The sequence below is a fragment of the Bufo bufo genome, chromosome 10, assembly GCF_905171765.1.
Source record: "Bufo bufo chromosome 10, aBufBuf1.1, whole genome shotgun sequence".
Lineage (NCBI taxonomy): Eukaryota > Metazoa > Chordata > Amphibia > Anura > Bufonidae > Bufo > Bufo bufo.
Genome location: NC_053398.1, coordinates 114,659,059 through 114,682,122, shown reverse-complemented (window position 1 = coordinate 114,682,122; position 23,064 = coordinate 114,659,059).

Genomic DNA, 23,064 nt, shown 5'->3' with positions numbered 1-23,064 from the left:
CGCTTGCTGGGACCGTTCTCAAGCTTGAGAACGGTCCCAGCAAGCAGACTGAAACGTTGCATGGGTGAATAAAGGACCACACATTTTTCACCCCTTGGATGTGCTGCGGTTTTTTCCTATTTTATGTTTATTACTGCGGTCAAGTATGTACTGCTGGCACTCCTTTCTTGAACCGAGGAATAAGGTGTGCTGCCCTGATTTTTGCTCTTGATAGATAGATAGATAGATAGATAGATAGATAGATAGATGGATAGATAGATATGAGATAGATGATAGATAGATCCATAGATAGATAGATTTATAGATAGATAGATAGATAGATAGATAGATTTATAGATAGATCGATAGATAGATTAGATAGATAGATAGATAGATAGATAGATAGATAGATAGATAGAGAAATAAGAGATAGATAGATAGATAGAGAAATAAGAGATAGATAGATAGATAGATCAATAGATAGATAGATCAATAGATAGATAGATCAATAGATAGATAGATCGATAGATAGATAGATCGATAGATAGATAGATAGATAGATAGATAGATAGATAGATAGATAGATAGATAGATAGAGAGATAGATAGGAGTTAGATTGCTTTGAGGTAATCAATGTTTATTCACCGGGGAAGAGAAGGGGAGTATCTCAGACAACTGATGGGCAGTTGAAGAAGATTGGCAGCCATTTTGTGACTCCAATAGATCAACCCATGACAGAGGAGCTCAAAGTGCATGGATAATTTTACACCTTATTTCTCATTATATGGAAAGTTTTTGTCCATGAACTGGAGGGTGGCTTTAAAGTCAGTGGAATAATAGATGCTATTATGTTGATCACAATTGAAAATATATACATACTAATTAATAATGCTTATCTATCTATCTATCTATCTATCTATCTATCTATCTATCTACAAAGCAAAAAATGAAGGCAGCACTCCAAATAGTGAAGAAAGTGGAAGGTTTATTCACCCAACCAGCAGCAACGTTTCAGCTCTCTCTATGGAGCCTTTGTCCAGCTCCATAAAGCTGGACAAAGGCTCCATAGAGAGAGCTGAAACGTTGCTGCTGGTTGGGTGAATAAACCTTCCACTTTCTTCACTATTTGGAGTGCTGCCTTCATTTTTTGCTTTGTATCTACAACCTGGACCTTGGTCACAGGTCTGATAAGGAGGATTTTTTTGCACCCGCATATTTTCTTGAGTGCTGCTTCTTTTCTTTACTTATCTATCTATCTATCTATCTATCTATCTATCTATCTATCTATCTATCATCTATCTATCTATCTATCTTATATCTATCTCCTATCTATCTATCTATCTATCTATCTATCTATCTTATATCTATCTATCTCCTATCTATCTATCTATCTATCTGAAAGATTTCAATATAAAAAAAAACAATGTATCACAAATTGAAATATATTACAGAATTTTCAGGATGTAGAAAATGTTCAGTTATTATATTCAGTATTTACATTATTAATCTGTATGTTTTTGCGCTTTCTTCATATCCTAGAAAATGATGTTGAGTGTTTTTTAGAGCACTGTCAAACTCTCCCATGCAGCTTGCTGTAAATAGTCTAATGACGTCTGGAAGCATGGCCATTTACTATAGCTTGAGGCTCAACATTCCGATAACCTGTTTCTAGTTAGAAAGACATTAGAAAGATCTAACATTTGTTGCAAATGGCTTCCTGCTATAATGTAGATTTAGGAAACTTCACTTCCTGCATATTTACTAAGCATCAATAATTTTCTAACGGTTAGCCTTTTATGATGGTCAGTGACACTCCAGTTCATGACCTACCTGAAGGCAGTGTCAATTAAACATACACTTCCAAGTATATGGGCTAATAATAATAATCTGCGCTAGTGTCACTTTATGCATAATTTTATTACATTGTTTTAAAACTATAATAATTGAGTTGTTTTTTTCTGAAAAGCATCTACAAGTTTTAATTTTCAGTAAACCATTGAGGGTCACTTTTATCTGTAGTGTATATCATAATAATGTAATATCATAATATAATAGTAAGATAAGGAGAAATATGCGATTCGTTTTTTTTATAATGTAGCAGTAGAGGCAAGAGTCTTCAAAAAGAGGTCCAGGTCATAAAAGGTGGAGGTGAGCAAAGTTTTGCAAATTTGTTTAAGGTCCTATTCGACCAAATCGATGGTCTGATTCTTTTTGGACCTGAATCATTTCTACCCAAACCAATAAGCTTCAATTGCCCTGAAAAGCTATGAATAACATTTTGCTCTATCTCTTTCACTCTCTCTTTCTCCATAAGTTCTCCGAATTGAATTTTCTATAGAATCCAATTTTTTTAAATTTTTTAGGCCGAGTTCTGATTATTTAGACTTATGTGGCTCATCTGTACTAAAATTGATTGATATTTCTGGCTGAAAGGGAAATGGGACAGTTGCTCATAATTACTAGGTAGGCTCTGAATAGTTGATATAGGCAATTGTGCTAGGTTTGTAACCTTCCAAAATAAACAAGAATTGGTAAAAATTGTAGGACTAATGGGCCCTTTACCGACAGTGGGCCGACAGTTAAAAAGATTATCATTAACCAGCGTTACTAGTAACGCTGGTTAGTGATGATCTTGCAGTGTAAATGCACCTCTGATTCCCCGATGAACGAGCAAAACGCTCACTCATCAGGTAATTGAATCATTTGTGCAGCACAAAGGATCATCGTTTCCCAGAGGCAGATTGTGCTGTGTAAACACGATCTGCTGCCGGGAAACAACAAGTTAGTAAGGGGATGAGCGATGGCATTAGCACCCCAATGATCGAACACCTCAGATGCCGCGTTCAACGTTGATTGCCGCATCTGAGAAATTGTAGGACTAATGGGCCCTTTACATGGGCCGACAGTTGAAAAGATCATCGCTACCCAGCGTTTTCTTCAATCGGGATGGCAACAATAGCCTCTCCATGATCAAATGAATGAGGTGAGTATGTTGTTTTTTTTACAACCTTTTCAGGAAAATTGGATTCGTTACCATGAAGCACCAAGAAATTAGAATTCATGGTGAATTTTTCCTTACATTCGGATCGTCGTTAACATCAATTCACTCAATGCTAAAAGAGGGTTTGCAAAAAAATGCGACCTTATAAAGAATATGAATAATTGTATTTGTGTGCAGTCTGGTAATTTTGGTAGGTTTGTGGTCACACATAAGATACTTTACCTTTTAAAAAATTAAATTAACATTATGCATGCTTTTATTGATTCATTTCTATTTGTTAACTTACAAAAGGTCAATCTGAGTTTGCAATCAATGACATTGATACAGTTGTATTGATAGTCTTTGGAAGGTTAGTCTATGAAATAATACAGGAATATGTTGGGTTAATTAACATGACCAGTGGCGGACGGTAGGAAAAACCAAAAAAAAAAAAAGAACTACTTTCACATGAATGTAATTTATAGCTATAAAGTTGACAGATTTGTGCATATAATAGAATGTAATGTAGTTGGGCATAACATTTCTAAACGCCTGTCCTTTCACCAAAAAATTGTGTAAATCAGAGCATTGAATATATTTTATCGATTTTTTTTTAAATTAAACAAATAGTAATATTGGTTGGATTGTGAGGTTGATATAATTAAAGAAATTAAAGGGCATCTGTCAGCAGCTATGTACCTATGAATCTGGCTGTCCTGTTGCATGTGGACTTGGCAGCTGAAGACATCTGTGTTGGTTCCATGTTCATATGTGCCTGCATTGCTGAGAAAAATGATGTTTCATTATATGCAAATGAGCCCCTAGGAGCAGCGGGGACATTGCCATTACCCCTAGAGGCTTTGCTCTTTCAGCAACTTTCATGGCTTCTCCACTTTGATTGACAAGGCCAGGTGTGATGACATTAAAACTGCCTGGTCCTGTCACATAAAGTGCAGAGGATGCGGCAGTTGCAGAGAGAGCAGAGCCTCTAGGTGTAATGGCAACACCCCCATTGCTCCTAGATGTGCATTTGCATATAATAAAATATCATCTTTCTCAGCAATGCGGGCACAACACAGATGTCTTCAGCTGCCAAGCGCACATGTAACAGGTCAGCCAGTATCATAGGTACAAATCTGCTGACAGATGCCATTTAATAAAATAATAAATTAAATAATTTCATGTCTAAATGCTAGAAATGCTATAGAGAAGAAGGCAACAAAATATAAGTAATTAACTTATAAAACTAGGGCAGAGCTAAACGTCTGCAAAAAATTAGATTGTATGGGACTTTATATTAGTAGAACTACTGTAGCAATAGTAGAGGAGTAGTAGTCTACCCAAATCAAAAGTGCTCTGATTTCCTGGAAATGTCTCTCCCTTTCTCTCTCCCTCTCTCTCTTTCTCTCTCTCACTCTCTCTCTTTCTGATTCTCCCAAATTGAATCGCAAAATCCTGATTCATTAGAATCAAAAGTTTGGAAAAATCTGTGTTGAGGCTCCAAAATCGATTTACTCTCTAACTGTGATTAAACAAAGTGAAAAAATTAAAATTTGCCCACTGACTTTAACATGTCAGTGTTTAGTCTGTGTACTTGCTGTTCTACACTCAGACAGTACTTGGACATTAATATCCCTCATCTGGATGAGCCCTTAGTAGGAGTGAGTAGACATAGATAGTAGTGGAAACCAAAACAATTTTTCAAAAATGAATTTTGGCCTTTTAATATAGGTGTTCAGAGATATTATTAGACATTCAGCCAAAGTAGCCCTTGACTGTCCAACAATTAAATTACCTTCAATATTTTAAGGATGGCATCTCAGTCGAGTAGTTTTTTTTTGCACAGTTATGAGTATGACTTGCACCGATGTAGCGAATTTTGAGTCTGAGGCCCTAAAAATTAAACAACAATTTGAATGCAAGGACTATCCTGAGAGAATCTTGGAAGATGCCTTGGAGAAAATAAGAAAAACCGATAGAGAAACCTTCTTTCAGCCACACACACACAAAGGGAAAATAAAGGAGGGTGAACTCAGGTTGATTTTACCATATAGTGCACAATTTAAACAGATACGTCACATTATCAATTAGCACTGGCACTTTTTATTAAGAGATAAGGTTATTGGGCCTATGCTTCACACTTCACCTCTTATCACATTCACTAAGGTACCAAATTTAGGATAAAAAATAGCACCTTCTATAAAGAATCACAATAAAAAAAGAGGAATTAACACTCCAAAAATGGCTGAATATGAATGGTTTCTATAGGTGTGGGAGATGTTTGGGGTGTAAAAGCTCGTCATTTCCGAAAAAGATCACCAAGGTCCAATCCACTCAGAATCAGTTTACCTTAGACATCAAAGGTTGCCTCACATGCGATTCCTACGAGGTTGTCTACCTTGTCCAGTGCCCCTGCCAGAGGCAATATATTGGCAGAACCAAGAGACCCCTGAAAGTAAGAATAACGGAACATCTGAATAACATAAAAAAAGGTTATGAAAACCACTCTTTATCGAAACACTTCAAGGTTTCACACAACAGTGACTTCAGGGGTATCTCATTTGTGGCCCTGGAGAAGGTGGACATACACTGGAGAGGAGGCAACCATATTATGAGAATGTCCCGAACCGAGTCCAGAAGAATCTACGATTTTGGTAGTCTTCTCCCTGCAGGTCTGAATTCAGACTTAGAGATTTTTGGTTTCAATTGAAGTATTGACCCTAATGAAATCATGAGTACGTATATATATATGTATAAAATAACCATTGACAATATGTTCATATACTCAACCTATATATAACCACTACATGTGTGATATTATGCTTGAATATCTCACACGAATGTTGAATGATCAAGAGAAAGCGAGGGGGATAATGTTTAGAAAGATCATTAAAAAAAAAGCATCTATGAAATGATTGATAAATAATCTGAATAATTATGCATCTACCATATAGGGCCTTACAAAAGTAACTAAACTAATGATGCTATGGAGAACCCTCTGTCAGTCATGAACAACTATGGGCCTGAAAGAAATCCTCTATATAGAGGATAAATAGGGCGATTCTGCACATTTCCTGAAAAAAAACGCAATTATAAAGATAAAACGCATGAAAAACGCATGTAAGAAAATCTACTGATATCATAGGGGAATTGATTAAAATATATTAGGTTAGTAATAAGGTACACTCTCTGTGAAAACCTTCTCAAAAAATGAAAAAAATTTAATGAAAAAAAAAGAAAAAAAATGGTGGAAAAATGGCGAAAATGATTTGAATGTTTATAATATGAGCGAATTAAAAATGTCTGTGTGATATTGAAGCAAAAGAAACTCAAGTAAAATATGATTGGAGAGCAATCTAGGAAAAACGCATTGGCACCATTCAGATTAAAAGGAATGAGATGCGGATCCTGAGTTGAATATATATGTCTACCGCATATTTTAAAATTGGTATTTTGGAAATATGGATATCTATATATTATTCCATGTTGGACATAGGTCTGTCTCCTGGGAAACGTAAAACATCCTATGTATTAAAAAACATACAGTACAGACCAAAAGTTTGGACACACCTTCTCATTCAAAGAGTTTTCTTTATTTTCATGACTATGAAGGCATCAAAACTATGAATTAACACATGTGGAATTATATACATAACAAACAAGTGTGAAACAACTGAAAATATGTCATATTCTAGGTTCTTTAAAGTAGCCACCTTTTGCTTTGATTACTGCTTTGCACACTCTTGGCATTCTCTTGATAAGCTTCAAGAGGTAGTCCCCTGAAATGGTTTTCACTTCACAGGTGTGCCCTGTCAGGTTTAATAAGTGGGATTTCTTGCCTTATAAATGGGGTTGGGACTATCAGTTGCGTTGAGGAGAAGTCAGGTGGATACACAGCTGATAGTCCTACTGAATAGACTGCTAGAATTTGTATTATGGCAAGAAAAAAGCAGCTAAGTAAAGAAAAACGAGTGGCCATCATTACTTTAAGAAATGAAGGTCAGTCAGTCAGCCGAAAAATTGGGAAAACTTTGAAAGTAAGGGCTATTTGACCATGAAGGAGAGTAATGGGGTGCTGCGCCAGATGACCTGGCCTCCACAGTCACCGGACCTGAACCCAATCGAGATGGTTTGGGGTGAGCTGGACCGCAAGGTGAAGGCAAAAGGGCCAACAAGTGCTAAGCATCTCTGGGAACTCCTTAAAGACTGTTGGAAGACCATTTCAGGGGACTACCTCTTGAAGCTCACCAAGAGAATGCCAAGAGTGTGCAAAGCAGTATTCAAAGCAAAAGGTGGCTACTTTGAAGAACCTAGAATATGACATATTTTCAGTTGTTTCACACTTGTTTGTTATGTATATAATTCCACATGTGTTAATTCATAGTTTTGATGCCTTCATAGTCATGAAAATAAAGAAAACTCTTTGAATGAGAAACCGAAACTAACGCCGCCAGAGTGGAGAGTGGTTGAACTGTGGGACACCACAGTGAGAAGCTTTGCACACCGACCAAGGTGGACCAGCGAGGCATACCGAGAGTACAGATACAATCTGGACAGACTGAATTGGGATTATACAGAGACTATATCTCTGATACAAAAGGCCTTGCACATGTGGGTTGACTATATTTACCGTACGGTTGGAACCATTTTTATGGTGTGCTCAGACTCCTGAGAGAGTCGAAACAGATGGACGGTCTGAACACTGTTCAGTGTGGAGTTATATATGTATAGTGATCTATCACTTGAGGTCCTGTATGAATTTACTGTCTTGAAGAAATAATACATTGCCCGGAATTTGTATGTGTTTATACTATAGGCCATCTACTAATGAGTATCACTATCTAAAACACAGCTGTGTACACGTCGTCCAAGGTAGGATTTCACTCTACCATATTAGCTGTGATCCACAAGAATCATCCCCATTTGGAGGATACGGATGCAGCTTTCTTGATATAGCGAACCTTGGAGGCAACGTTTTTGTATTATTGTAAAATTCTGGTTCCAGATATCCATATTCTCCTTTTTTATATATTATATTTTATTTATTTTATTTAATGTATACATGTTGATGTAGAGATATATTTTATAATACATTTTTATTCTATACCACGTGATCTCCAATTGTTCTGAGTGCCGGTTCAACTTCTTAAATTTTTCCACATTCAAGAACTAGGGGTGTTTCTTCTAACCTGAGCACCAGTCCTGGTTATCCAGAGTGAGCCATCTGTTCATTATTTGCAAATCATGACTTGAGATTACTTACCATACTCTAGGCCTCTATTTCAACCCTCTCTTAAAAAAGATTTGTTCATAATGGCTTCTACAGGGTCATTGATTGATATGCAAAATTAACCAGTTATGCTTAATTTGAGGAATCTGTCAGGATTCATAATTTTTTTCCATCCCTGACCTATGACAGATAAAACGCAGAAAATTGTGCGAATACCGCCAGCACAATGGTTTCCATCCAATTCTTACCATGAAAAATAAATAAATAAAAAATAGAAACAACATAACTACACGAGTACATGTTTTGTGATTGCCGCAAGGTCTCAGAATTTGTTTCTTCTATGGAGCTGGGGAAACCTCCAGCATTCCAGGGGTTTTGAAACTACAACTCTCAGAGTGATCTATGGGAGTTAGAAGAACAGACAAGCATGTTCGCAGCATGAGAGTTGTAGTTTCCCAGCAGCTGGAGTGCCAAAGGTTTCTGATCCCTGTTCTATAGGTAAAAAATGAGCAGAAACATTACAGAAAAGTCTAACAGAGCCTAAAAAAAAACCTCCAACCCATGTAAGCTGATGCAAATGGGTTTGGCTATAAATTTATTACTTATAATTTAAGTCTTGTAAAAAAAAAAATCCCCCCAGCCCACTGTAGAATTGCGGGAGTTCTTTCTTTAAATAATCCTCATTATATAAACTTTCCTTCCTATAAAGACTTTCATATAAGACATTCAGATAATATAATAAACCACACGTGTTTGTGTAGCCCCACAAAGACCTATTAAAACCTAGTGTTGTCATAGGTATATTGCTCTTTCTTGGGTAGAGTCATGTTTTAATTACCAAGCCTTGCATTTCAAAGAGTTAGACCCAGGCTTGTTCTCAGCAATTATCAATAACTTTCTTCCTGGAACTCTCCCAATATAATGAAATAAGCACCTATTATGGATTCTTGTAATCTCCGTCAGACCTTTTCACAAAGGAGATATAACATTTTTTCGCTGCACCAGGCCGTGCTATGGTGACTGTGTGTGACCACATCGTTTTGGCTGCAGTTCTCTATTAGTCATAGGGGCAGTCTGCTGTTCACAGCAATGGAAGCGTAAACAATGTTTTCAATACAGTTTATGACGGCGAGGTTTTGTTCCAGCAGCCGTTCCATTTTTTGCGTCTCATGTGGTCACAACAATAAATACAGAAAAAAGGTCACACTGCAGTTCTGGTTTAATTAAAAAAAAAAAAGTGTAAAATACAGAGACTTTTGTCATATCGGGAAAGGGATTATGTGGTTGAAAAGAGATATAAATCAGCGATGCGTAAAGATGGCAAAGCGTTCATAAAAGTACAGATGTAGCCATCAGCCTGCCAGGGGAGCTGCAGGATCGTGATAATTTAGTAGCTCTTTGACTGTGCACTAACTGCCCAAGGCAATTCTGGGCAAGTCATGATGGCTACTTGTGAATGGTTAACCAAATATTTATGGCTGCGTAAGTTCTTTTGTGACTGAAATAAACTTGATCGAGACATATTTTATTGGGACATCACAACCCCGGCACAATGTTGCGAGCTTTCACTGTTGAACAGTGACACCAAGTGACATCCATGTTTCCATGAAGTTCACTTTTTTTTTTTGTAGGCCATGCTCTTATTTTAATTATATTTTATTGTTAACATTGGTAGCATAATGTAATAAAAAATAGACAATAACTTGAGGAAATTTTCCAAGCAAGGGGATTATTTATTCCCCAACTAGGCATATGAAGTATAACCACCGAGGAAGAGGTCAGCAAGACTTCGAAACGTGTCTGGGGATATACTGATGCTTTGAAAGACTCCACTAAGCATGGCCATGCGATTTAAAAACTCTATGAATGAGTCAAGCGATTTATGAAACGATCTCTCAGCTATACTCGAATATTGCGTGCGAAGAAATTCGGCCCATGATTTAACATCTAAGTTTTTGCGGGAATTACATACGGAGCAACACACAGAGCGGTTTGAACAACTACACGCCAGCAGGATCTCATCACAGGTCATTGACCTGCTCCAAGTTTGTGCACACCGAATGCACACCAGCCGCATGTTAGGTGGGGTGAGTGCTCAGTGAGCAAGATTTATTACCCGTACGTTGACACTTTAAGGCGGCTATGAATCGTTCCAGCCTACGGTTCTGAGATAATTCGAACAAAAATCGCAACGCTAGATCATAGCTTGCGTGAGTCGATACATATAGGCCATTATCGAATCAGCTGCTATATATAGGTTGTCACGAAATAAGTGGAATCATCAGATGCGCAAATAAGGACAATACCTCGATTTCCTTGCTTCCGAAACCTCAATGCAATTATTCCTACGATTTTTGAATGATTATTTTTAGTACGATTTTATTGTTATTGTGCCATATTAATCGCGATTTTTGGTATTGCATTGTATTTTATTGTGTGTATTATTTTTATTCATTGTTGCAGCATTAATATTGATAGCTTATCTACATTGTTAGCTCCATGATGTTTTGAGTGCTAGCCCACCATCGTTATTGTAATATCAGGAAATGCCCAACTGCTTAAATCATGATTTTAGCTTAAGAATATTTTTTTTTGAATTTTTGGTGCTTTTTTTTAAACATTTTTCCATGTCACTATATTTAAAAATTATTAAAAAAATGTATACAATCTTGCAATTTTCACACTGGCAACTAAGTCTAATAATAGGTTATCATTTCCTGTTCTATACAGGTAACTTTTCATTAGCTGTTCTCATTAGAATTACAATGACAAATAACACCACTGTTTAGGTAAGACAGGATCCACCATTTACGCTAGGTGATATTACAGCTTATCTACTACCTCCTGACCTCTGCACAGGTCACAGAGCATGCCTAGAAAATTCTCCCATAGGTGTCAATGGGGTCCTCTCCTGATCATTGTGTCTGTGGATCATGTAGTTGCTCTCAAAAGACAGGAAGTCTTAACATATTTTAGGCCAAGTGACCAAGATTGCAGGATTATAGACATTTTTTTAAATATAGATAGTGACATGGAAAGATTAACTATATCTCACCAAAAAATCAAAAATATATAAAAACATGATTTAAACAATAGGTCATTTTCTGATGTCTCATTCCCTTTAAAAATAAATAATGCACATACTGCTGACTGTATAATAATTACACACAGATCTCATGATAGAATTCAATAAAGGGTGCACAGCCACTACCTCGGGCCTACCTCAGGTTTACCCCAATAGTAAATGTACTCTATCAAACAAATTGATTGCAATTGAGAAGTCTATGATATAATTGGGGACTAGTATAGACCTGCAGATACAGAGGGACACTGAACAGATACAAGTGGTCTTAACTTTAGCTATTACCAGTTAAATAAATAAATAAGGTAAATAAATAAATTCAAATAAATAAATATTTACTATCCAGAAATACGCCTATATAAGACATATTTCTGGCACAGATTGCGGCACAAAGGTTATTTGCTCCACAATCTCACTTTTCCCAGCTCACGCCAGGTCTAAAAAAGTAGGCGTGGAGTGGCCGGGGAAGGGGGCGGGCAGGCCAATCTCCATCATCATTTTCTATACCTGTTTTAGGGGTAGAAAATGGTCTAAATGTAAGACAGCAAAGAAGCTGGGTAACATTTAGACCGGCGCTGAATACGCCGGCGCCTCTTCATAACTTTGGCGGATCCACCGCCAGCTATAGGGGTTATTAAGACAGGCATCTTAACCGCCGATCTTAATAAATTACCCCTTAAGTCTTATTTAAATAAGGTTAAATGTGTAGATTTAATCCCCTTATGGGGGAATGGTAAATGGAATTGAAGCTAATGTACATCCACGCCACCTTATGGGGTCTCTCTTTTTCTTTATATAAACTTTTGCAAAAAAAAAAACACAGGAAAAATGCCATAAAAAGCTTCAAAAACGCTGTGACACAACTTTTAGAGCATTTTTACACACAATTGTCATATTTTGCACTCTAGTTAATGGGATTTCATGAAAAAAACCATTCACACAGCATGGTTAAATCATTTTTTAACTGTAGAACGCCTTGTTGCTCATGGTTGGCAATAAGGAAATCTGTGGCATTAATATTATATTAAAATGTGTTATAGCAATACAGTATGATACTCCTCTTTATAAAAGCACACCTATAATTGTGTCTATAATATGGAAGTATTTACATAGAATTAACACTTTATTTACACATGGAGTTTGTAGGGTTTTCTCTTGCGGCTCTGCTTTTCTCTTGCACTCCAAAATCATTCAGATTAACTCAGGTTAAATCAGAATTTAGATTATGAGTCCCAAAGGGCACAGGAACAAAAATCTCTGCACAGTGTTGAGGAATATGCAAGTGCTACATAATATGAGGGTGAGTCAAAAATTATATACATTCTCTCTGTAGAATTTATTTTTATCAACTTTCAGAAAAGAAAAATACATAATTTTTGACATATGTGTAATCTCCTTACTTTTCAATAAACTTTGTCCATCTATCAACAACCTTTTGGATTCCCTCATTAAAAAATGTTTTAGGCTGAGCTGCGAGCCATGAATGCAGTCTTCACTGCTTCATCCAAGTAGGCTGTCAGCCTTCCATCCAAAAGAATCAGTTCACGTGCACGCTCAATGTTGTCATCAGCTGTGGATGGGCATCCGGCTCCTTTTTCATGACTGACACTTGTGCGACCTTCCTTGAACTTCTGTCTCTATTCGTACACACTTAATGACAAAACACTTTCTCCATACTATGCACAAAGTCTTTGATAAATATCGGCACAAGACACATCCTCACTAGAGATGTCCCGAACTATTCACCTTCGAACAGTTCCCGGCGAACATCGCTTGTTCGCGTTCGCCGCGGTGGGCGAACATATGCGATGTTCGGTCCGCCCCCTATTCATCATCATTGAGCAAACTTTGACCCTGTACCTCACAGTAAGCAGACACATTCCAGCCAATCAGCAGCATACCCTCCCTCCCAGACCCTCCCACCTCCTATCAAAAATCAAGGACAGCATCCATCTTAGATTCATTCGGAAGCTGCAGTGTTAGTGAGAGCAGGGAGAGTGCTGCTGCTGCTGATTTATTAGGGAAATCGTTAGCTAGGCCAGTGTTCTGTGTCCACTCCAGTCCTCAAAGACTCATCTAATCTGCTTTAAGGACAGCGTCCTGACAGCACCCCAAAAAGCCCTTTTTAGGGCTAGTACATCAGTTTGCTTTTTTTTCCTTCTGTAATCTAATTGCAGTTGCCTGCCAGCGTGTGTGTCAGGCCCACAGCGTGTACTGTGCCCACTACTGCCAGTGCTCAGTGCCACCACTCATATCTGGTGTCACAGTAGCTTGCATTTAAAAAACAACAACAATTTTTTCACTGTAATATAATTGCAGTTGCCTGCAAGCGTGTGTTTCAGGCCCACAGTGTGTACTGTGCCCACTACTGCCAGTGCCCACCACTCATATCTGGTGTCACAGTAGCTTGCACATATAGTACCACTATTCCAAAAAAAAATGAGAGGCAGGCCACCCCGCAGGGGCCATCGTGGTTGTGGTGCTGTGATTTCCTTTGGCCCTAGAATAATGCCCAGTGTTCAGAGGCCACGTACCCTGAACTCGAAAAGTTCTGAGGACATAGTTGATTGGCTAACAAAGGACACCCAATCTTCTACAGCTTCCACTCGGAACCTTGACACACCATCCTCCTCCAGCTCAGCTTCGGGCACCTCTCAAGTTACCACTCGCCCGCCTGCCGCCACCACCAACACTAGCACCACAGCTGCTTCACTTGATCTGTCAGAGGAGTTATTTACACATCAGTTGGAAGAAATGAGTGATGCACAACCATTATTGCCAGAGGATGTAGATAACAGGGATATGTCTCAGTCAGGCAGCATTACACACACGGACGTACGGTGTGATGATGATGATGATGTACCCGCTGCTGCTTCCTTTGCTGAGTTGTCAGATACAAGTGAAGCGGTTGATGATGACGATGTGTCCGTGGATGTCACGTGGGTGCCCACTCGAAGAGAAGAAGAACAGGGGGAAAGTTCAGCTGGGGAGACAGAGAGGAGGAGGAGACGAGTTGGAAGCAGGGGGAAGTCATCGCAAGGAACTAGTGGCACAGTCAGAAAGCATGTATCGGCACCCGTGGTCAGCCAGACAGCACGCCAATCAACGCATGCTGTTGCCACCACCAGAATGCCGTCATTGCAAAGCTCAGCAGTGTAGCATTTTTTTTTGTGTGTCTGGCTCTGATAACAGCGCTGCCTTTTGCAACCTGTGCCAAAAGAAACGGAGTCATGGGAAGTCCAACACCCACCTAGGTACAACTGCTTTGCGAAGGCACATGATCTCACATCACAAACGCCTATGGGATCAACACATGATGAGTACAAGCAGCACACAAACTCAAAGCCACCATCCTACTCCTGGTCCAGCATCTTCAGTCACGTCAACCACTGCTGTCCTCCTTGCCCCCTCTCAACCATCCGCCACTCCGCCTCTCACCTTCAGCAGTTCCTGCTCATCTGCCCACAGTCAGGTGTCTGTCAAGGAAATGTTTGAGCGTAAGAAGCCAATGTTTGAGCGTAAGAAGCCAATGTTTGAGCGTAAGAAGCCAATGGGACAACGCAGTGGAAGGTACCCGGCCGAATTTTTTTTTCACAAAAGGCAACCCCCAACCTGTACTCTATTGTGGAAAAGGAAGTCATGGCATGTCTGGCACACAGTGTTGGGGCAAGGGTCCATCTGACCACTGATATCTGGTCTTCAAAGCACGGTCAGGGCAGGAATATCACGTACACTGCACATTGGGTAAACCTGCTGACGGCTGCCAAGCATGAAATGCGTGGCTCTGCAAAGGAGTTGGTGACACCGCCATGAATTGCAGGCAGGCCTGCTACCACCTCTTCTACTCCTCCTACTCCATCCTCTTCGCTAACCTCCTCGGCTGAGTCCTCTTCTGCTGCTGTGTCTTGCTCCACATCAACTGCACCCCCCCCCCCCCAGCTCACCAGGGGCTATTCCACATCCCGGATACAACAGTGTCACACCGTCTTGGGGTTGACTTGCCTGAAAGCAGAGAGTCACACCGGACCAGCACTCCTGTCCACCCTGAACGCACAGGTGGATCAGTGGCTGACTCCGCACCAACTGGAGATCGGCAAAGTAGCAGCGGCTGCAACAATACTTGATTTTTCAGGCATGTGTGCATGTGTACATGCCTAATTTTTCTGGCCTCTGGTGGCTGCAAAAACAAAACAAAAAAAAAAGGCACATACATGTGTCAATTCCCCTTCGTGATCGTTACCTTGTTGTGGTGAAGGGGCTTGCGTATCACAATGAAGCGATCACCTCTAGGAGTGTGTTGGCAATGGCAATGTTGGCACACTACAGATGAGATAAGGTCGTTGCTTCATTGTGAACAGACCAAAAGCGATTGGCTGGATAATTTTGCATAGAAAAAACATTAATTTTCTTTGAGATCATTTAAGGTGATCATTAAAGCCTAGGCCAACAATGGGCCCACACTGCAGAATCATTGTTTTCTGGGTCACTTAACTGTCATTGAACTACCTCAGCACGACCATAGGCTTTGAAAAACCGCCATTGACTGCAATCTCCCAAACGTGCGCACAAGCACAGTCATCACTACACCAAGATTGACGCATAGAGGAATAAAATTTATGTCATGAGTGTGTCAACTATTGACAACTCTTTGCGGTTGTCTAAACTCTATTCCATACATGTCCCCTGATAGGGGACGTAACAGGGATTAAACTGATAGGAATAGTACTACTTAACATACCACTCATATCGGGTAGCACAGTACATTGCACGGCGCACGCGCAGTGCCCCAAATTGAAAGTAAGAGGACCGACCAAGCATCTTTTTCCATCTCCCGGTTCCTAAAATCTATTCCATACAGCGGCCCCTGATAGGGGACGTAACAGTGATTAAACTGATAGGAATAGTACTACTTAACATACTACTCATATCGGGTAGCACAGTACATTGCACGGCGCACGCTCAGTGCCCCAAATTGGAAGTAAGAGGACCGACCAAGCATCTTTTTCCATCTCCCGGTTCCTTAAATCTATTCTATACACCGGCCCCTGATAGGGGACGTAACAGGGATTAAACTGATAGGAATAGTACTACTTAACATACCACTCATATCTGGTAGCACAGTACATTGCACGGCGCACGCGCAGTGCCCCAAATTGGAACTAAGAGGACCAACCAAGCATCTTTTTCCATCTCCCGGTTCCTAAAATCTATTTCATACACGTCCCCTGATAGGGAACGTAACAGGGATGAAACTGATAGGAATAGTACTACTTAACATACCACTCATATCTGATAGCACAGTAAATTGCACTGCGCACGCGCAGTGCCCCAAATTGGAACTAAGAGGACCAACCAAGCATCCTTTTCCATCTCCCGGTTCCTAAAATCTATTTCATACACGTCCCCTGATAGGGAACATAACAGGGATGAAACTGATAGGAATAGTACTACTTAACATACCACTCATATCGGGTAGCACAGTACATTGCACGGCGCACGCGCAGTGCCCCAAATTGGAAGTAAGAGGACCGACCAAGCATCTTTTTCCATCTCTCGGTTCCTAAAATCTATTCCATACACCACACCGGCCCCTGATAGGGGACAAAACAGAGATTAAACTGGTAAGAACAGATTTTTTTCATTTTAAAAAAAGAGGACAGCCTCTGCGGAGCTGGGTATTTTTTGGCCGCGTTACTGAACGCTCATGCACAATGGCTGTAGGCTCATGCGTCCTTTTGCGGAGGTGACAAACCTGGTCAGTCTAACCCAAGGCAACATCATCGACCTCATCCCATATGCGTTTTTTCTGGAGCGTGCCCTGCGAAGAGTGCTGGATCAGGCCGTAGATGAGCATGAAGAGGAAGAGTTGTGGTCACCATCACCACCAGAAGCAGCCTTGTCGTCGTCGATTGCTGGACCTGCGGCAACGCAGAGAGAGGAGTCTGAAGAAGAGGAGTCAGAGGATGAAGGTGGCTTTGAGGAGGCGAAAGACCAACCACAGCAGGCATCCCAGGGGGCTTGTTGTCACCTTTCGGGGGACCCTTGGTGTTGTACGTGGCTGGGTGGAGGAAGAGACCTTCAATGACGTCAGTGAGGACAAGGAAAGGGACATGGCTAGCTTGGTATCCAACCTTGTGCAAATGGGGAGTTTGCGGTTGTGCAAATGGACTGTTTGCGGTTGTTTGCGGTGAGTTAAACGGGGAGTTTGATCTGTCAGAGTTTGGTCTGTTACTGTGAAGCGGGCATAACCCTTACACTACCTGATCGATACAGCATCATACCTGATCGTATACACACACTGGATGTTTTAAAGCACGTTATTCCAAACAATTTAGGAATGTTAGGTGATTTATGCCCTTTATGGATTAAAACCCGACTCTGCGTCAACTATGTAATTTTCCATGGGAGTTTTGCTATGGATCCCCCTCCGGCATGCCACAGTCCTCACACCACAAAAAAGGAATCACTGTATGATGATCTTCTTTCATACAAATCATAAGTGGGGCAGCCATTGTTTCTCACACAACAGTCACTAATGACCTTACGTAACACGTTCAAACAGGCACAGCAGTGACAAGGAGATTATGTCAAAAATGATATTATTTTTAGAGCCCTTCTATACTGCTGGGGATCGGCCAAATTAACCAGTGTATACTCGTTCTCGTTTACTGTGTTAATGTCCTGTTAAACATCCAATAAATGAGCCAAGTTCTTGTTTGTTGGGTGATCACATCTCCAATGTGGCATCCAAAGTTGTTGTTTTCCAGACCATATCACCGTTTATAAACAGGGGTTTTGTTACCAACAATATGCAAAGTGAATTGGGGATGAACAATCATAAAACTGATCATTACATTCTCATTATTTTTGCTTCAGGCATTGTGAAAGGCTCTTGAAATAAGCACTGATCGACTTGTCAATCCTCAATCCTTAGCCTAGATCTATGTGAGTCTAATCCTTCATTGCTAAACCATTACTCAGATTGTTCAAGTACTTAAGTGGTCAGTTTGCTAAAGTATGATAGCATAGTGGTCACCCCTAGTGGTTCAGTTCTTGATTTATGCTGGTTCTTTGGTGGTTGATTTTTAGTGGTCCAATGGTATGTGAAGTGAACTTCTCCACAACTTAGAAATGAACATGGTCCAAAGCTGTGCCATGACATGCTATGAGGTCAAACCAGGAAGAATTGGTGAGTGAGAGTCCACTATTTTTCATCCTTGGCAAGTTGGCCACAATTTATAGGTGGTTTAATGTTTGTTTATATAGAAGTTAAAGTGAATCAAACCCATGCCAGGAATTTTGAGGATGAACTCAGTAATATTTTCTTTAAGGACAGTCACAAATGCATGAGGGGCCATATTTTACCATCTAAAACCAGGCGTTCTGTATTTTCTCTAGAGAAACAGCAGTCTCTCCTTAGGTGATATTATGAAAAAAAAAAAAATTATTTGCACAAAGTCACATAATAATCCATGAGTAATGAACAATTTCCAAACTGGTGTGTATGAGGTGGCATGTTTATATAATACCAACTGGTTAAGGGGGTTATCCAGGATTAGAAAAACATGAAATCTTTCCTCCAGAGACAGCACCCGCCTGTCCATTGGTTTTGTCTTCCACTGAAGTGATAAGGCTGAGCTGCAATACTATACACAACCAGTAGATAGATTGTAATGTCAGGTAGGGAATAGTGCAGCCCTTAGCTCAACCCACACCACTTTCCCTACCTACTTGGATAATTCATCCTAAATAGCAGCTCCCAACTGGGTGATGGTCCCTAACCTAAGTGCACAGAACCTGACCTGGGAGGAAGGAGAAGACAGATAGTCTGGGCCAGAACAAGAAAGTCATATCAAAACCAGGAGAGAGACAATGCAGAGTAACAGTACCAAGCATAGTCCAATTCCAAGTAGGGTTATACTAGGAGGTCATGTCAGAGCCAGATTCAGAAGTCAAAGTCAATGTTAGATAACAGGTCGACGATTCAGATAATACACAAAACTTAGCTAGTGAGGCAGGAAGGAACATCAAACACAGGTGTCTCCTCCTTGAATAACCAGCTGACAGAAAGCATGGGACACCGATGCCGATCTTAATTGATCTAATTGGCATCCCTGACAGGCCAACTCGCACTACCTTCATCAGGGCTGTTCATTACTGAAACAAGTAAGTACATGACACAGTACATGACAAGCAACCATGATTTTTCATCTAGGACAATCGCTGTAAGGTGATATGTCCAGTTAGAGATAAGCAATTGTCTTTTCTTACTCAGTGTCACAGTGTGGTTCACCGTGACGTGTGTTGCCGTTTAGGCTGGCTGCACGTCCCCTTGCGTACTGGCTGCAGGTTTCTGTGTAGGCTGGTTGCTAGGGGCTGAGTGCTGGTTGCGGTGTCTAGTGTGCATTCTGCCCGTGTACATGTGTACCCCTTTGACTGTATCTGTATTTCTGTTCCTGTATTCTGGTTCCATGTTCCTGGTTGCCATGAGCAATGCTCCGTACTGCATGGTTCTGAGGTTTCTGTTTCTCCCTGACCTGGAAGGGTTAATCTCCCTGTGTTGTTTCCAGGGGTGTGTCCTCCAAGGTGCCCTCATTAGGCAACCTTATCTTCTTGTGAGCTAGTTGCTGGGGGTCAGTTTTTGTGCTTTTGCCTGTAGGTCAGTTCTCTGCTCGGTTCTGTCTGTACTCCGTCTATGTGTTGATTGTTGGGTGTTGTCCCCTTGCTGCTGATCCTAGGGGTCATTCTGTCCACACTTCAGTGTGGTTTCACCTGATTCTGCATTTTTGTTGTGTGTCATGTTTTCTGTTACCTGTTCAGTATGTGTTTAACTGCATCTGATTCTGTTCTGTTCCGTGTCCTGTCTGGCAGTTGTTTCTGCTTCTGATGATTTGTTCATGTCAGTCTGGCAGTTCCTCAGGAAGGGGGTTCCTGGTTTCCCCGGAGGGGGAATTCCTGTGTTTGTGCATGCCCTTTCGCATTCCGTGTGCAGCTCTGTCTGGGGCCGCTTGCTCCCTTTGCTTGCGGCGCAGGTAACTGCTTCCGTCTCTGCTCTACCTGTCGCTGATATGTCTCTGCCTGTCTGTCTGTGAACTCTAGTACTATTGGTACCTTTGTAGGTATCTTCTGGTTTGTCTGGACCAGCTGCCACTGACTCGGTTTATGCTCTGGAGTAGCACCTGCCAACTATCTTGGCCCAAGCCTATCTTCACCATCTGAGGCTCTAGTGAATAACAGGTCTTGCTTAGTCACGCCCCTCCAGAGTATTGCCAGTCAGTGGCGCAATGGGTTCTCACCCGTTGTTCCTTGTGTGTACTTTGAGTGCCTCTGTTCCTGTGAGGAGCTTGTTCTCTTCAATAAAGTTCCGTTGTTCCATTTTCTGTTCCGGTGTTCCTGCTTGCCTGACGTCTCTGAGGTCCTTTGCGGGATCCCTGGCATGTGACACTCAGGTTATTTATAAATGATTTATTTGTTATTCAAATTGCTAATATCTCAAAGACCAAAAGCCAGCCTGAAAAATTAGAAATGGAGAGAATGAAGGTCAGAATTTAGGTCATCTGAAGATCAAGTCACTCAAGGACAATGGACTATGCAAGTAGCATTAATGGCCAGATCAATATTACACAAACTTTTAATATACAACTAATTATGAAGCTCCTTTCAAATGAAAGTAAATCTATTGAACATTCTGACATTGAAAATGTGTCCTTCAACAGGAAACCCATACGTAAGTCAATAATCTATTATGATTTTCATCTTGGAGAAGTAACCCATTATTTCCATAGGTCTGAGAAATCAATTTAACATTTCGTATATCAGTGTAATAATGACATCCCAATTAAAAAGAGCAATCAGAAAACTAAGTTGTAATCAATGTCTTCTGATGGTATGAGAAATTGATGCCAAAACCTTTTAAATGAAATACAGTCAGCGATACCTTTTTTCAGGAATGCACTGAATTTGTAAAATTGTGATAAGATTTGTATCAGCTTACTGGGAAATGCAGAATTATTAATACAATGGGATGTAAATTAAAAGAAGAGAAAAAAGAATTTTAACAATCACCGTTGTATTCACCAAAGCTGCTCATTTCTTTAAACATATTCTTAGATCATGTTGAAGCAGTGTATGAGCATCTGTGCATAACAAGTGTAAACCTCAGGGGCATAGCGATAGTGAGTGCAGAAGAAGAAGATGCATCAGGGCTTGGTGTCTGAGGTGGAACAAAAGTGTATCACATAAGGAGTTAGTTGTATTGAAGATGGCACTTCTTTGTGCTGCTATGACTAAGGGCCACAATGATAACATGCATATTTGCACAGCATAGACATAAGCTTTAATCAAAATTCTTAGTTTATTCTCTCCTGTTTTCCCCCAAGATGACCATTGTTGGAAGCTTCTGGCATGCACTGTTCTCTACCTTCCATAGCTATGACATAAAAACTTTGCTAAGCTGAAGGAGCATATTAGTGTCATAACAGCAGCCTGTGGCTGACACTGTTCTGCTCACCCATTTCAGCTTTCCGGTCCACGGTGTCGCAGACCTGCTACCCTCTCCTGGCCGCCGGATTAACTCTGAACCTCCACGCTGGCTGCAGCCTGCTCATTGCCAGCTAGGCCTCTCTCACCTTTTCTATAAGGCAAGCACACACTCCCTTTAGCTCTTAAATTGCAAATGGGATTTTATACATTTGTCTGCCCATTTGCTGACTTCTGCCTGTTTTCAAGAATTGACCGTTTGCTGCCCGATCTGACCTCTGCCTGATCTCCGTTCTGAACCTGAGCTGCCTGCCCTGACCATGGACTGCCCTGACAATTAAACATTGTCATGAATCAGTGGGTGTGAACCCACTGTGCCATGTGTCCAACCTCCTATAAGGGTGTTGTCTAAGTGAGCCCCTCGTCCTTCACAGTACGCCTGATGGTGGGGATAGACTTTCCTAAAGGGAACACCAGGTTTCTACCTCTTGAGGAGGATTGGCAAACTAGGAAGCTGGTCCAGGCAGACTAGGAGGTACCTGAGCAAAGTACCAGAGGTACAGACCTAGTCAGCAGGCCGAGTTGTAACCAGGAGCAACAGTGCAGGAATGAAGGATGAGGCAGAGGCAAAGTCAAACAAGCAATACATCAGGGAAGGCGGCACAGGTAAAGGTCAGGCAATCCTGCTTGGCAACAGGAGAGTCAAGGCAAGCAGGCAGGGATCAAACAGGTTGCAGAATCCAGAAACACAAGCACGGGTCAGGTACACCGGAACACAAGCAGGACACAAGGACCTTAACACTCAGGCATCTGGGAAGGGGGCTGAACCACTTACAGTTGCAAGAAAAAGTATGTGAACCCTTTCGAATGAGGCTACTTTCACACTAGCGTTCGGGGCTCCGCTTGTGAGCTCCGTTTGAAGGCTCTCACAAGCGGCCCCGAACGGATCCGTCCAGTCCTAATGCATTCTGAGTGGAGGCGGATCCGCTCAGAATGCATCAGTCTGGCACTGTTTGTCCTCCGCTCCGCTCAGCAGGCGGACACCTGAACGCAGCTTGCAGCGCTCGGGTGTCCGCCTGGCCGTGCGGAGGCAAACTGATCCGTCCAGACTTACAATGTAAGTCAATGGGGACGGATCCGTTTGAAGTTGACACAGTATGGCTCAATTTTCAAACAGATCCGTCCCACATTGACTTTTAATGTAAAGTCAAAACGGATCCGTTTGCATTATCATGAACAAAAAAAAAAAAAAAAAAAAAAAATTTTTTTTTTTTTTTTTTTTGTTCATGGTAATGCAAACGGATCCGTTCTGAA